This window comes from Oreochromis aureus, linkage group 14 (genome assembly GCF_013358895.1).
Source record: "Oreochromis aureus strain Israel breed Guangdong linkage group 14, ZZ_aureus, whole genome shotgun sequence".
Taxonomy (NCBI): domain Eukaryota; kingdom Metazoa; phylum Chordata; class Actinopteri; order Cichliformes; family Cichlidae; genus Oreochromis; species Oreochromis aureus.
In genome coordinates, this window is record NC_052955.1 from 279987 (window position 1) to 296711 (window position 16725).

Consider the following 16725-nt stretch of genomic DNA (forward strand, 5'->3'; position numbering starts at 1 on the left):
CTTGCTTGCTTGCTTGCATACTCCAAATGCGCCGTCGATTTCCCCAAATATCAAGCGTGGTCCGGTGCACGTTTCGTGGTCCCATATATCCCACAATTCATAGCGCGGCGGTGGGTGTGGATAATTTTGCTGCAAAATACGGCAGAAGGGAGCGGCTGAAGCGTGAACTGTCAAAAGTAAGTACAGAATATGATGTCACTGATTTATGTGCGAATGTGTAATAACGAAGAACATTAAAACATTACTGTTGGCCACATGTCGGCAAAGTTATGCGACATTAGTGATGTTTGTACTTTCAGCGGTAACTTGGTTTTAAAGCCTCTACTCCTAAATATATATATATATATATATATATATATATATATATAGTCGACCTTATCTTACAGAGAATGTGATGATTTTATGTGTAATTAAAGTCAGTCATATATCCACAAACACAACAAGCTGAAAGTCAGTGATGCTGCTCGGTTTGCAGTCCTGAATATCACGGCACAAGCAGGATTCACTGCACTGTTAATGTTAGCTATGTTATATTGCTGCCTCTGTTCAGTGGTGTCGAGCCAAACGGACTTTAACGTGTGTTTAGGAGGGATATCAGGCCCCTTATGTCAAACTGAGTGATTTATGGCCCCAATAAATTATTCATGAGCTCAGGAAGTAAAGGAAGTAATAAAGGAAGTAATAAAATATGATATTCATAAAAATATGATATTCATAAAAATATGATATTCATAAAAATTATGATTTTCATAAAAATTATGATATTCATCCAAAATATGCTAGTTCATAGGTCATTGCTTTTCTTCCCCAAAACCAACTAATTGATTATTTAGAAAGATTTTTTTATATCAAATAGTATTCTTTTATTTTTAAACCATTAAAAAAGATTTTACTTTTTATGCTTAAAAACGCCCTCTGGTGGTGGGTCAGCGCGTGAGCCGCACCAGCGTCTTGCGCCCAGCGCCTGTGTCTAGGCGCACCCGTGAGCGCGCCTGTGTGTTTTTCGGGCAGTACCGTGCTTGTGTGTGAAAACGTGTTAAACCAGTGTAAATGTGCTTAGTTAAACTTGTGCTTTTGTAACGTTCAGTATGGCTAGACATACAGGGTGCATGCCTTTGGGGAAAACTTTATTTCAATTTATATGCATTTGTTTAATCCGAACAAGGAGATTTAAAATCAAACTCAGAATCGCAAAAAACCACTCGCGATCCCCGCGGCTCCCGCCCGATCCTTAGCTATACTCCTTAAAAACCCTCCGCGTTTTTCTCCAAAACCCCTAGAATAACTTCTAGGGAACCCCCGTATACCCAAAACCTTATATTCGATAACAGGGTAAACCCTGAAAAACCCTTAGTCTTTTTTTTCTTCAAATGATCCCCCTTACTAGCTCCCTCTCAAATTCAGCGCAAAACTCTAAGTTCTCCCTTCGCTCTGAGCCGCACCGGCCCGCAACCAGCGCACAATTTTTCCTTCTTGATCGCTCCCCGGCTCATCCCCGAATGCTGCTTACCTAGTTTGAAAATTTGCGCCGGAGACCAACTCCGCCTAACTTCACCCCGCTGCCAATCACATAACAAAGGGGCGGCTCCATTCACACCCCGGCTAGCCAATCGGGCTCAGCTTGGATTTACCTTCTCAGCGATAGGTTCACTGGCTGGCTCTCACTCAGGATAAATAATCTAACATTTCAACTCAAATTTAACTGTTTTTTCTCTCTCCTTTTTTTTCCACAAACAACATGGCCACCAGACCTACCAACCTCACTGTGGTCTCTCAGACCCCCGTAACCAGCTACAGAGCCTCTGCCACGCCAGCGCAACTCAGATGAATGCATCTTTGCAGGGTCCAACCTGCATCTGCTATCGCTTTGGAGGAGAGATTCCGTCTCAACACCGGGGGGTTTTGGGGCTATGCTTTCAGCCTCCCGGAGAGCCAAATCTATTTCTACCAGCTAAAAGCAGGTGAAAGTTTTGGCCCGCTGACACCGCGGATTGCTTTTAGTTCCTCTGACTGGGCTGTTTTGACCCTCATCGCAACTCCTGAAATCCAGAAGAGCCTGCGGGAAACGAGCTCGCAGCAACCGCGAACAAGGGATCAGGAAACGCAGACGCCTCGTGTTTTCAAAGAGGCCCATGCGTTTCCACCATTCACCCAACAACACCGGCCTTTAAACGCGGTGAGAAAAACCGTGACATATGCGCAGTGGGAGACTAAGAGCACGCCGTTTTGCAGGTGGGTCTGCAAGGCAAGTCGTCAGACATCAGATGATGCTGGCAAGGATGATTTTGTGCTGGACCTTACAAACACCCACTCCGGTGTTTTCAACACATTGCTTCGGATTCCCACTCAGGACTGGTTGAAGATGGTGGGTGAAAAGAATGGCAGAATTTTAGAGCTTTTTAAGCTAAGTAGAAGCACAATTGAGTTGTTCCCGGTTGGAAATAACCCGCAGCCTTCTACATAACCCCGCCCCTCATCCGGTCCCCTTACCCCGCCTCCTCCTCCCCAGTCCTTTTAAAAACCACAACGGCTGTCTCCTCCACATCGTCTAAAAGCAACCATGACTCACCACAGCTTTGGAACTCCCTCTGCTCTATCTCCAGCATCCTTTCGGCCAACAGCTGCTTCTACCCCAGCCGGGAACCCCCTCATGGATCTTGCTACTCCGCCACCCAGTCCCCACCGGGGGTCATCATCTCCGGCTGTTATGCTTCCAGATTCGCCACTCCTGCCTCCATCACCTCAAGGTTGGAACTCTCCCAGCCACCCTGCTCTCGGCTGGCAATCACCGAGCAGACCCTGGCAAGCAGCTCAGTCTCCGGGCCTCGCTGTGGGCTTTGGGCGACCCTGTGTGCCGGGCGCTTTTCCGAGAGCCTGACGACAATGATCCCCACCCCGGCGAGAACCGCGGACAGTTTTCGCCCATGCACAATGATGAGGCTGCGACTCTACTCCCCACCGCTGTTTTTGAACTTATAAAATTAACTCTCAAGTACCTTATCATGTCGCTACTCCAGAAACACCGACAAGACGTGTGTCAAGGATGCGCGGTCTCCCACCCCTCACAGAGACGCCATTCTTGACTTTTCCCGCTGGAAAAATATTACTTTTTCAAGTACTATGATGAACTCTGCAAAAGATTATGGAATGGACATTTCACCAACATATTATTACAAATTTTATGGTTAGAAGGGTTTTCACCACCACCGGAGCAAGTCATAGGTGTGGCCCAAGCGTATCTCTTTGAACTCAGAGACGCCCGAGACATAGAGACTGCACTGCAAGAAATTGATGCCAGCGTCACTGAAGTTACCCGCACCATAATTGATCAAGTGCTAGATGACAATTACTCACTGTGGCTATCCTAGTATTTCTTTTTCTTCTCTTTCCTATTATTTTTTTCTTACTGTTAAGTTTTCTTTCTGTTAAGTTTTTTTTTTGTTTTGTTTTGTTTTGTTTATTTTTACTCGTTTCAGATGTAATGTTTTTTGTTTGTTTGTTTTGTTTGTTTTTCATTACATCAAATAAATTGTTTTTGGAAAACCGTTACATGAAATAAAACCTTTTTGGAAAATCATTGCAAGAATCAAACTCATTAATTTTGTTTTTACTATAATCAAAGTGTAATGTTTTTAATTACAAGAAATAAAAATTTTCATGAACTCGTTACATGAGATAAGTAACTGTTCGATCATGAAATAAAACCATACTTAAACATAACTTCAAAGAACACACATGGCAGAACAGATTCTATTGAAACGCGCATATTACGACCCGTCTCACCCGGTAGTTTTGTGGAGTGCAAAATTGATTTAAAGCGTGCAGGATGAAACTGGTACAAAGATTAACGCACAAACAGCTCAAAACTTCCTCGCAGAACAGGATGCTAACACCTTGCACCGAGCTGCACGCCTGTGCTTTCCGAGAAACCGCGTCTTTGTCCCCAGACCTCTTAATCAATATCAGGCGGACCTTTGTGACATGAGGGCGCTAGCTGAGCATAATGATGGCTATCAATATTTACTTACAGTTATAGATGTTTTCTCTAAAAAAGCCTATTCAAGAGTCTTGAAAAACAAAACAGGCGTTCAGGTCACCAAGGCTTTTGAGTCTGTCTTAAAAGATGGCCAAATCCCTCAAAAGCTACAAACAGATGGTGGTAAGGAATTTTTTAATTCCAGTTTTCAATCTTTAATGAAAAAGCATGGTATAAATCATTTTGCTACAGGGAGCGATCTAAAAGCCTCAGTCTGTGAAAGGTTTAATAGAACTCTTAAAAGTAAAATGTATAGATATTTCACTGCTGAAAATACACGCAGATATATCGATGTGTTACAAGATTTATTGCACAGCTATAACACCAGCTATCACCGTTCCATAAAAATGTCCCCCGATCAGGTAAATTCAGATAACGCAGCGTTAGTATTTCAAAACCTATATGGCCCTTCTTCTCGTGTTAGAAAAAAGCCCATGAAATTTAAAAAGGGGGATCATGTGAGGCTGTCTAAAGTTAGAGGTGTGTTTGATAAGCGGTATGAGCAAACATTCACAAGCGAAATATTTACTATTGATCAATGCATACCTAGAGAGCCTCCTGTTTATAAAATCAAAGATTACGATGAGGAAGAAATTATTGGTAGTTTTTACGAGCATGAGCTGCAGAAAATCGCTCTTGTCAAGGATAAGCTCTATCACATAGACAAAATTCTCTCAAAACGTAAACAGAGGGGACAGCTTTATTTCCTGGTGAAATGGAGGAATTGGCCTGAAAAGTTTAATAGCTGGGTGAAGGCCAGTGAGCTTAAAAACCTCACATAACAAACTCTGCACCTCACTCTCAACAGGGGTAACCTTGGTAACGGTTCAGCATGACTCTCAGGGCGCAGGGTTTTTACGTCACACTACCATCAAATGCAAGTCTGAATGTTTTTAAAAATAACACCAGTTCCAATTTCCGTGTGGATTTGGCTCACCATCTCAATCTCGATGGGGCCTGGGAGGTGGCTCTCACTGAAATTTCATATCCCTATACATGGCTTAATCTCCCGAATGACAAGGCTTATTTTGAATGGAGGAAGAAGGGCAATGCTGAGCAGCGGCCTGATGACGTGGTTAAGACAAAAATACGTGCAGGCTTTTATGAGGATGCTAACACGCTGAGAGCAGAGGTTGAAGCCTGCCTCAGACGTCTCGAGTCGGATATTTATCTTAAATATCACCCCATTGTTAAAAAGTTTGAATTCACAGCTGGGGGGATATATCAGCTCAGGTTTTTTCCTCCTCTGGCATATATGCTTGGTGTACCAGCAGGTGTCTGGCAGCGGTTTGAGCGCAAATTTGCCCCATATCCTGCAGATGTAAAAGCTGGATGTTATCATCTATTCTGTTATTCAGATATAGCGGCCTTACAGCTGGTAGGTGATAGCTATTCGCCCCTACTGCGTACTGTCAGAATAGAGGGTTGACCCACCACCAGAGGGCGTTTTTTAAGCATAAAAAAGTACAATCTTTTTTTAATGGTTTAAAAATAAAAGAATACTATTTGATATAAAAAAAAATCTTTCTAAATAATCAATTAGTTGGTTTTGGGGGGAAGAAAAAGCAATGAGCTATGAACTAGCATATTTTGGATGAATATCATAATTTTTATGAAAATCATAATTTTTATGAATATCATATTTTTATGAATATCATATTTTTATGAATATCATATTTTTATTACTTCCTTTACTTCCTGAGCTCATGAATAATTTATTGGGGGCCATAAATCACTCAGTTTGACATAAGGGGCCTAATATCCCTCCTTGTGTTTGAACGAGCTGACGGTTCACTCGTTAAGCTGAAAGAAAGATGCTTTAATCACAGGAGTCACACATGTGTCCACTGGACCATCTGGGAACTCTTCTTGTTTAGCACTCGTAATAACACAAACACTAAATCCTCCTTCTCTTGTGCTGTTTTGTAGCAGTGTGTACACCTGAGACTGTCACCTGTCTGTCTGTCCTGCACTCTCTCTCTGTTTCTGTCTCTCTGATTGTGGAATAAAAGTATGAACATGTATTTATAAGTTACACTTGTGTTTGAATCCTGCAGCTTATCACACATTTGATTTCCATGTGTGGCAACTGCAAGTGTCCAGAGTGAGGACAGACTGAGGGACCCACTGCTGCACATCATCTGTGAGGCTTTGCACCCCTGATGATTGTGGAGATTCAGAAATTCTTTTATTGCTGCCATATAACCTGCATTATTATAATTGCATTAATAACATGTTTTACAGCATTATTTGATTAGTAATATTTCTCATAGGGTTCATATTGCATTGAAGATGTTTGTCATCACATTGACCTTTTCTATTTACAGGCTTAGTTATGATCATTTTATACACGTTGCATATCTGTGCTGATTTGGAGTTGATGTTTCATCCAAAAGGGTCTTAAGTTTCACTGGAGAACATAGAAGGTTGACTGCATGCATGCTTATGTTACCGGCACCAGACCTAGGGGAATCTGGACCGGCAGCAAGCGGCACACAGGCTAGAGAGCACTGCGTAGCCAAGTATGAGCAAACTGTGGATTAATAGAGAGGACACGAAGTTAGCGTCTTGCTCAGGCCGGAGCTCATTTATTTCTCCACATATACACAATACAAGTCAGACTAGACCATGCATTCTTCCCATAAAATAACATAGTTGATAAACAAAAATAAAGTTACAGAAAGCATTCTCTCAAAAGCAAAATAAATACAAACTAATTCAAAATGACTTTACATACTCACAACTTAAAACACTTTCATGGTTAAAGCATAACAACATACCGAAATAACCCATCTCACATTCACACAACCTGTCCCCACATTCGCGCCATATCGCGCTATCACTTTTGAACATGGCGTCCCTGAACGCAACACAACATGGCGGCAGATTTACTGCAAACGTTGTTTCACCAACGAAAACCTTTCCCCTTAATACATGTACTCAGTACTGCTTGGCTAACACTAAAACAAACACTACAACACATTTTCTAAGGTCGCAGGTTGCCACTGTCATGGCATATACTTATAGTGCTACGTCGCATTATAGCATTATGCCGATGATACACTAATACTCATTACAACAAAATACCACAAAACAACATCATCACAATCATCTCAAAATATAGCCGAACAGTTGTTACTCAACTTACATGACATTTAGAACCAGTTTGGTAACATAAAAGTTTGTTTGTCAGTACCTGTGGATTAATAGAGAGGACACCGAAGTTAGCGTCTTGCTCAGGCCGGAGCTCATTTATTTCTGAGCTGCGCATGCGCAGAGCCTATAGCTAGAGTCTCTCTGGTAGTTCCACAGCAGTGCAAGAGCACCATCTACTGGCATAATGAAATATAACCATGGTCTGGCAACACATAACAATTTCAAAATAAGTCACAATAATAAACAAAAAATAAGGGGGTAATTGGTTTTCTTACAAAAATAAACATGTAGCTTTTTCAACCTGCTACACTCTCCCCTGCTTTAAGAGATGTCTCCGGACATCTGGAACCAAACTAACACACTTCATGGCGTTTGCCCAAAGTCTTTAAAGTCTAATAGTCAAAACTGTTACAGTTCAGAATCAGAATCAGAATCAGAATCGTGTTTATTGGCCAAGTATATGTGCAGACAAATACAAGGAATTTGGTTCCGGTAGATGGAGGCTATCAAGCACAGCAATTTAAAACACACACACACACACACACACACACACACACACACGTCTATATATACATTACACATGCATACACATACATACACAAAGCTGTGTAAACCAACTATAAATAACTAAACTTATGTACATAAAATACAGAAATGAAATGAGGTGGAATGAATACTACAGAATGTACATAAGGTGCAGTTGCAGTCTGGCAGTGGGGAGCAGTGTGACAGGTCAACTGTTTAGGAGGGAGATGGCGAGGGGAAAGAAACTGTTCCTGTGTCGGGTGGTCCTGGTCTGCAGGCTTTTTACATTACAGTAGTAATGTAAAAAGGTCTTTTGATCACCAGTCTAACATGTCCATACTGGTGTGGGGTAATAACAGTCAGGAACAGCTGGGTAAAGTGGCATGTGGCAGGGAACACATGCAAGCATCATGTTTGCTCCAGGTCTCCAGAGCTGATATGAAGGCTGTCCCATTTGGCTATATGTAAAAACCTCTCTCGGTTTCACAGCTCTGGTCGACCTCCGTATTGGTGGCACATCCCATTCTGGTGTCTCTGGGGCAGGGTCCCTGTCATTCACACGGCTCTCCGACCCTGTGTCCTCCGTAACATCCTCGGCTGCAGGTTCCTCCTGAGTTTCCCCCGTTGGTAATGAAACAACAGGCATCGGGAAATCTGCTGGTTCTGGAGATACAGATGGTGGGACTGCACTTCCCTGCTGTACTTCCACTGATTCCATTTCGTGTCTCATTGGCTGAAACTCAGGAGCTACAGCTCTCAGTTCACTGTGTGGTCTCAGCTGAGGCCTTTTGGGGTTAACTCTCCTCCACTGATACACAGGTATAGGTCTCAGGCTGTATGTGTACCCTTCCTCTTCATCCGAATGATCAGACTCCTGTTCCACTGTTTCAATGCGATTTGTCTCTCCCAGTCTTTGTGTTTGTCTTTTCTGACGTCCCTGCTGACCTTGCTCTACCGGCAAATCAGTCACAAGCAGCAAAAGGTTTCTATGCAGGACACGGGGGGTTTTGTCTCCTGTTTCTGATTGTACCCGACAGGTCCATCTCCAGTCTTCTCAACAACTCTGTGAATTTTCTTTTCCCAGTAGGCACGGAGTTTGCCTGGACCACCTCGCTCAGAGAGGTTTCTGACAAGCACTCGATCTCCTGGTTGTAGTGCGATGCCTTTGATGTGCTGATCATAACGCTTCTTCCCTTTTGCAGAGGACTTTGCACTGTTTTCTGACGCGATTTTATAGGCTTCCTGCATGCATGCAGCCCACTTTTGTGCATACTCCTGTCTGGACTGTGACTCCTTTTCAGGTTTTAAATCAAAAAGCAGATCAACAGGCAAGCGTGGGGCTCTTCCATAAAGGAGGAAGAAAGGTGAATAGCCCGTTGCCTCATGTCTTGTGCAGTTATATGCATGGACTATATGGGGCAAATGATCCTTCCATTCTGCCTTTTTCTCCTCATGAAGAGTCCGTAGCATTTGTAGAAGTGTTCTGTTTAGACGTTCAACAGGATTTCCCTGTGGGTGGTAGGGGGTTGTTCGAGAGTGGCCTATTCCTGCCAGCTGTTTGAGTCTTTGGAAGAGGTTGTTCTCAAACTCCCGACCTTGGTCATGATTCAGCTTTTCAGGGTACCCGAAGCGTGGGATAAAGTCAAGAAAGATTTTCTCAGCTGCTGTTTTGCCAGATTTATTCTTAGTTGGGTAAGCTTGGGCAAAACGGGTAAAGTGATCTACCAAAACCAAAATGTACTCGTAGCCGCCTTTACTTGGTTCTAGATGTAAATAGTCAACCGAGATGAGTTCAAAGGGGGCACTGGTTGTTATCGAGCCCATTGGCGCTCTCTCTGGGAAGCTTGGCTGTTTCTGTTTGATACAAGGGCACTGGCGAATGACATAGTCCTCAATTTCACGCTGCATAAAAGGCCAGTAAAACCTCTCCCTTGCTAACTGAATGACTTTGTCAGCACCAACATGTCCCATATCATCATGCAGGTGTTTCAGTACAGTTTGCTTCAGCTTACTGGGTAGAATCAGCTGTTTTCTTTGTCCAGTCTGTCTGTACAGTATTCCTTTCTCGAGTACGAGTCTGTTCCATTCATGTACTAGCCTACGTGTCTCTTGTCCTAACTGTCGCTTATCTTTACTATTAGGACTCCATCTACTCTTTTTCAAGTTTATCACCTCACAGATAGGGGGGTCCTCCCTCTGTGCAGCCCTGATGTTTTCTGGGGTGATGACAGGAGCACCTTCAGGGGGTGTGTCATCAACACAGTGCAGTGCAGCCACCCATGGTACATCACCGTCTCTCATGGCTTTGTCTCCTTGCCAGATTGCAGAAACCACTTCTGGGGACACTGTCTCAGTATACTCCATGAGGTGTTCCTGGAGTGGCAATGGATAGCGGGAGAGCGTGTCAGCGTCTGTGTTGGACTTGCCTGGTCTATACTTTACAGTGAAATGGAAGTCAGCTAATTCGCCCACCCACCGATGTCCCACAGCATTTAACTTTGCTGTGCTCAAGATGTATGTGAGGGGATTATTAACTATGTACACTGTGAAAGTGGGTGCATAGTAGAGGTAATCCCTAAATTTATCACAAATTGCCCACTTCAGGGCAAGGAATTCAAGCTTGCCGGAGTGGAGATGGTAATTTTTCTCAGCAGGCGTGAGTGTTCTGGAACCGTAAGCAATGACACAGAGCTTTTCCCCCTGTTGCTGATATAGCACGGCTCCCAGGCCTTCATTTGATGCATCTGTGTGTAGCACAAAGGGCAAATTGAAGTCTGGGTAAGCCAGGACAGGTGGACTGGTTAACATATCCAACAGACGTGACACCACAGTACGATGTTCTGCTGTCCATCGCACTGGTGTTTTGGATGGAAGCTGACCACCAATTGTGCACTTTAACTTGATTTTGGCTCTAGATGAGCTGCATTGCAGGCTAGGATCACTGGGACTCTCAATAAGCTTAAACAGTGGTCTCGCTATTCTAGAAAAGTCCTGAATGAACGTCCTGTAATAACCTAGAAACCCTAGGAGGGCTCTGACCTCTCCACGTTCTTTGGCTCTCTGTGTCTCAAATGTTCCACTGCTTCGAGATCTTTTGGGTCTATCTGGACACCTTCACTGGTCACCAAGCGCCCAACATACCTGACCTGACGCTTAAACAGTTCACATTTTTTGGGACGTAGCTTCACGCCATGCTCTCGCAGGCGGCAAAAGCACACGCCTCAGATCATCAACATGGTCATGAAAAGTCTTGGAAAAGCAAAGCACATCATCTAAATATGGTGAGCAGCACTCATCCTCAGACCATCAAGGACCCCCTCCATGCATCTCTGAAATGCTGCTGGGGCGTTGGTAAGGCCAAATGGGAGGCGGATCCACTCATTACAACCCCCAAGGCGTGCTGAATGCAGTCAGGTGTCTTGAGCTTTCATCAACAAAGCCCTGGTGGTACGCACTACCCTGGTCGAGTATTGAAAACCATGAATAGCCCCCAAATTATCCAGCAGGTCTTGGATGCGTGGTAGTGGGTGGCGGTCAGCAATGGTTTTACTGGTTAAGGCTCCGAAAGTCAATACACAAGCGTAAGCTTTGTCTTTCTTTCGGACACACACCACCGGAGATGAGTAGGGTGATGTGGACTTTTGATCCAGCCGTTGTCCAGCAAATTCTGAACATATTCTTTTACCTCTTTATACAAAGGTTTGGGGACCGAATTGTAGGATGTCTGGACAGGTGTATCATCTTTCAGATTAATTTTCAACTGCAAGCTTGGGATGCAGCCAATGTCAGAGTCACTTTGGGCAAAAACATCCGACTGTTCATACAACATATCTCTAACTACCTTTTGTTCATCCTCTGTCAGGTAGGACAAATCAACAGGTGGATGCCACCTCTGACCTTCATTGACGTCTGTCTGGTGCTTTTCTTTACCTAACTGAACTGAACACACATTTACACTTGTATGGGCTGATGACCCTGAGTCAGCAGAGGGACATTTGACAGGTTTTACTTCAGTCACCTCTTCCAATGTACCTAAGACGGTTCTTTTGGAGAGAAAAATGTCATGTTTGGTAGGATTCTGAATGGGAATCTTAACAATTTTTGTCAACCCACTGGGGACATCTACCAAAGCGGGGAACAACTCCAAACCCTCAGGGCAGTTGTTCTCTAGATTTGGTTGGAAGAGTCGTGGGCCACCTCTTGGCCATTCTCTGACTCTACACTTTACTTCACAAATCTGTCCTGCAGGAATCATTACACCTTTTTTTCCTGTTCTCACACTACACTCATGATCTATTTCATCAGGGGTGGGCATCTGAAGTGCTGACACTAGAGCATCTACTGCACTGCTGCTGACACTTAAAGCTTCTTTGAGGAGCACAGAAAGGTCAGCCCCACCTCTCCGTTCTTTGTTGGTTTTTAGGATTTCAGCTATTACATTGCTGCCTAAAATAGGACAGTTAAGGTTGTGCTGACTGATACGCACTGGCACTTGTATGGCGACATGCCCATAGTTCACACTCTGAATTTGAAGTTCCGTGTCTACCCAACCATCAAATGGAACGTCTGTACCATTAGCTGCCGCTATTTCCAGAGGCTGGTCTGAAAGAAGGGACTCGAGTGACTTGATCTTAATGTGGGGATGTTTTCTCTATCCACGCTCTTGATACCATAGTCACTTGGGCCCCTGAATCAAGCAGCATCTTAAGTGGTACTCCATTGATGGCACATGAGACCATACATCTGTTCCCAATAAGCTGTGCAGTGGGTTTCATTGGTGGTGCATGACTGGGTGCATTTGGTCTCACCACGCTTGAGGTCTTAGCCAAACTGGCGTGTGCTGGGGACTCCTCGGCTTGTTCGGTCACTGGCAGCCCCTCTCCTGTGACCTCACCCCGTTTCCCGACACATTCCGCCGTAGGCAGCCAATAGCCCGATGTCCTGCCTGGCCACACGCAAAGCAGTGGGGGCAGCTCACTTTGCCTTGCTGTACACAATCACCACATCTGCCCCGGTTCTCAGCTGGAGGTGTTGGAGGGTGGTTCAGGGGCGAGCAGGAGTCTCCAGATGTCACACTATCAGTCTGGCTCACCACTTTAGTTAGCTGTCTGGTCAGTGAAGACACTTGGGCAGTCAGTTCTCTAATAGCTGCACGGTTAGCCTGTAGCTCAGTGTCAACCTTTGCTTGCTCAGTCAAGTCAGTGTTAGCAAGCTGAGCGGCACTTACAGTCACAGGTCTAGTTTTAGATGCTGTACCCAGTCGCCTCAGTCTCTCAGCTTCCTCACTGGTGGACTTCGTAATCTGTTCAAGCAAAAAGTCGTCACTAACCTGCAAGTCATTAAGAAAAGGTTTGAGGTCTTGTCTTACATAGTTGTTTTTTCATTGAACCCTTGATAAAGTGTGTGAAGGAAGGTGCCCTGCACAAGCTTTTTGTCATAGTTAAAGTCTGCACCAGGCTGTCGTGACTCAAATAGTACACGCTGTTTTAACCCTATAATTCTGTACAGAAACTGCTGTGCACTCTCTTTGTCTTGCTGCTTAGCATTACTTAGTTCTTGAAAGAGTTCAGCACTATTCTTGTCTCGAATATGAGAGCGGAGAAGCTTCTTCAAACCATCAACTGTCAAATCATCTTTGTTGGTTAACATTTCCTTGAGAGTACCAGGCTTCATTATCTTTAGCACGGTTCTGATTATTTCACACTCAGTAAACCCTTCTTGTAACCCCTCATCAATTTGTTTGCACAGACTACTGTAGGATATATCAGAGCCAAGATCTGAAATTTGTCCACCATGCAACTTAAATTCTCTGCATGGAAACAAAGCTGCCACATCACTGAGACTCAAAACTTGGTCATATCCTCTGGACGGACGACTCACCCTGCCAGGGGAAACCCCAGCAACACTAGGCGCCGGTGATGGTGAAGCTGGGATGTTGAAGTTCTTGGTGGGCGTATTAGGGTCTGTTAGCATAGATGAGGGAAAGGTGGAGATGTCTCTGTCCCGCGGTAGAATGGGCTGTGTGTGAGAGTCTGTGTTAGGGTGTAATGGTGGAGTGGGGATGTGGTCAGCTGGCATAGCCAGATGTCTGTCAGGATGTGTTGGGTCAGTGTGGGGTGAAGTAGGGCATTCCTGCTGCTGGTTAGGAATGTCTTCCGTCTCAAGCGGCATGGCCAGATGATCGCCAGCCCCTCCGACGTCCGTTGACAGCAGGTCACTCACGATGTCGTCGAGGAGCAGGAGCTGGGCCATACCTTCATCCTCCAACGCTCTCAACTTTTCACCTCTGATGTACTCGACGATCAGGTCATACAGTTCTGCTTCACTTAAACCATCAAGATTGCAAGTCATGCTGCCATCCTCCACTGAAGTAACAACAGTGCGCAGCTGGCTCACACTCAAATCACAAAGTCTTTTCTGGATCTTTACTATCAACAACCGCCGTGGGGTAACAGTGGCCATCTTGACGTTTTGACTGTGACCTGGGCTCCCTGGATGACGCACTCAATGCAGCCTTCCCTGAGACTTTGGACACCAGTTCTGGTCATTTGACACACACGTCACCACTAGACGATCCCGGACGAGCCCCCAGTTGTTACCGGCACCAGACCTAGGGGAATCTGGACCGGCAGCAAGCGGCACACAGGCTAGAGAGCACTGCGTAGCCAAGTATGAGCAAACTGTGGATTAATAGAGAGGACACCGAAGTTAGCGTCTTGCTCAGGCCGGAGCTCATTTATTTCTCCACATATACACAATACAAGTCAGACTAGACCATGCATTCTTCCCATAAAATAACATAGTTGATAAACAAAAATAAAGTTACAGAAAGCATTCTCTCAAAAGCAAAATAAATACAAACTAATTCAAAATGACTTTACATACTCACAACTTAAAACACTCGCGGTTAAAGCATAACAACATACCGAAATAACCCATCTCACATTCACACAACCTGTCCCCACATTCGCGCCATATACGCTATCACTTTTGAACATGGCGTCCCCTGAACGCAACACAACATGGCGGCAGACGACTGCAAACGTTGTTTCACCAACGAAAACCTTTCCCCTTAATACATGTACTCAGTACTGCTTGGCTAACACTAAAACAAACACTACAACACATTTTCTAAGGTCGCAGGTTGCCACTGTCATGGCATATACTTATAGTGCTACGTCGCATTATAGCATTATGCCGATGATACACTAATACTCATTACAACAAAATACCACAAAACAACATCATCACAATCATCTCAAAATATAGCCGAACAGTTGTTACTCAACTTACATGACATTTAGAACCAGTTTGGTAACATAAAAGTTTGTTTGTCAGTACCTGTGGATTAATAGAGAGGACACCGGTTAGCGTCTTGCTCAGGCGGGAGCTCATTTATTTCTGAGCTGCGCATGCGCAGAAACCTATAGCTAGAGTCTCTCTGGTAGTTCCACAGCAGTGCAAGAGCACCATCTACTGGCATAATGAAATATAACCATGGTCTGGCAACACATAACAATTTCAAAATAAGTCACAATAATAAACAAAAAATAAGGGGGTAATTGGTTTTCTTACAAAAATAAACATGTAGCTTTTTCAACCTGCTACACTTACAATACACATAAATTTAGTGACAGGTCTGAGCGAAGGCCCAAGTGTCTTCTGCTTCTTTTTGTAACCTGTTGCACTTTAGTCTACTTGGTGACTGATGACCAGAGTTAGTGACCAGCCTCAGAGACCCTGGGGGCTTGAAGTTTATTGCCTTATTTGGTAGGTGTTATAGAAAAGAGAAGTTATATGTCTGTGTCTAGCCATTAAAAATGTACAAGATGTACCATTGTCTGTAAACAATGACTGTACACAATGTATTTTTGACCTGTAATTGATGCACGTGGGGGGTGTGATCCTCAGTGCTATAAAACCAGCATCCAGTGTATTTTTGTAAGAGAAGACTCATGCTGAAATATCTTGTCCTGTGTTAATAAACTCACCGTTTGATTGCACTTTTCTGGGGCCTCCGTGGTTTGTTTCACCGCTCTGCATTGATCGATTTCGCGACATGATCCACCAGGACAAACTCAGCAGTGTGTGAGGAAGAGGAGGAGGAAGAGCCAGCAGCAGCTGACAGATGGAGAGAATAGACAGACTGTTCCCTGTTTGTGAAGGACTGCTAGGAAAGTTTAACATAACTAATTGTCTGTCCTGAATCAGTCTTATTAGGTAATGTTCAAATAATGTTCTCATCCCAGTGTTTTCAGTGTGGGAGAAAGTACTCAGGGCCTTCAAGTTACACACTATGAAAGGCAGCAACAAGTTTAATATTCAGAAACCTAAAGTATGTATCAGCAGCAGAATGGAGCTAAAAATAAATGTTTGTTTCAGTTCTATGAAGCTTTGAGTATTTTGGATTAGTAGCACTGCTGTTTTTGTTGCATCATATTGTTGTAATTGTTTATATGCTTTATATATTCTGAGGTAAGTTGATCTATAGTGTTACATCATATTCTATAAGGATGTTATGTGTTTGTAGACTTTCTGCCCAGTTTGACCCATTTAGCAGAAGTCAGCCTGTTTAAGGCTCTGATATCTATTCTGTATGACTTAAAGCAGTTATGACATGGTCTGATTTTCTCACCCAATAAAGGAATATTTCATATATCAGTCTGATCTTCATTCTATCAGAAACAGTTATCACAGCTCGTACATTTTCTTTTTACACATATATGTAAGCATTGAGCCAAATGTAATAATGCCAACATACATCTGTATATACACTGTCAGAGATACTTGTCTTTGACTGAAGATTTAAGGTGATAGGAAATATAAATAACTGCAACTTGAATCTTTGACCCAGAGTTCAAGCTCACTGCTGATTATTATAATATATATATATCATAATAATCTGACAATACATATAATATTGTCCATATTATATTAACATTACCACAGTGAGATGATTTTAGTCTCATGAACAACATGAGCTAATTGTTATTTACTAACTAATCTTG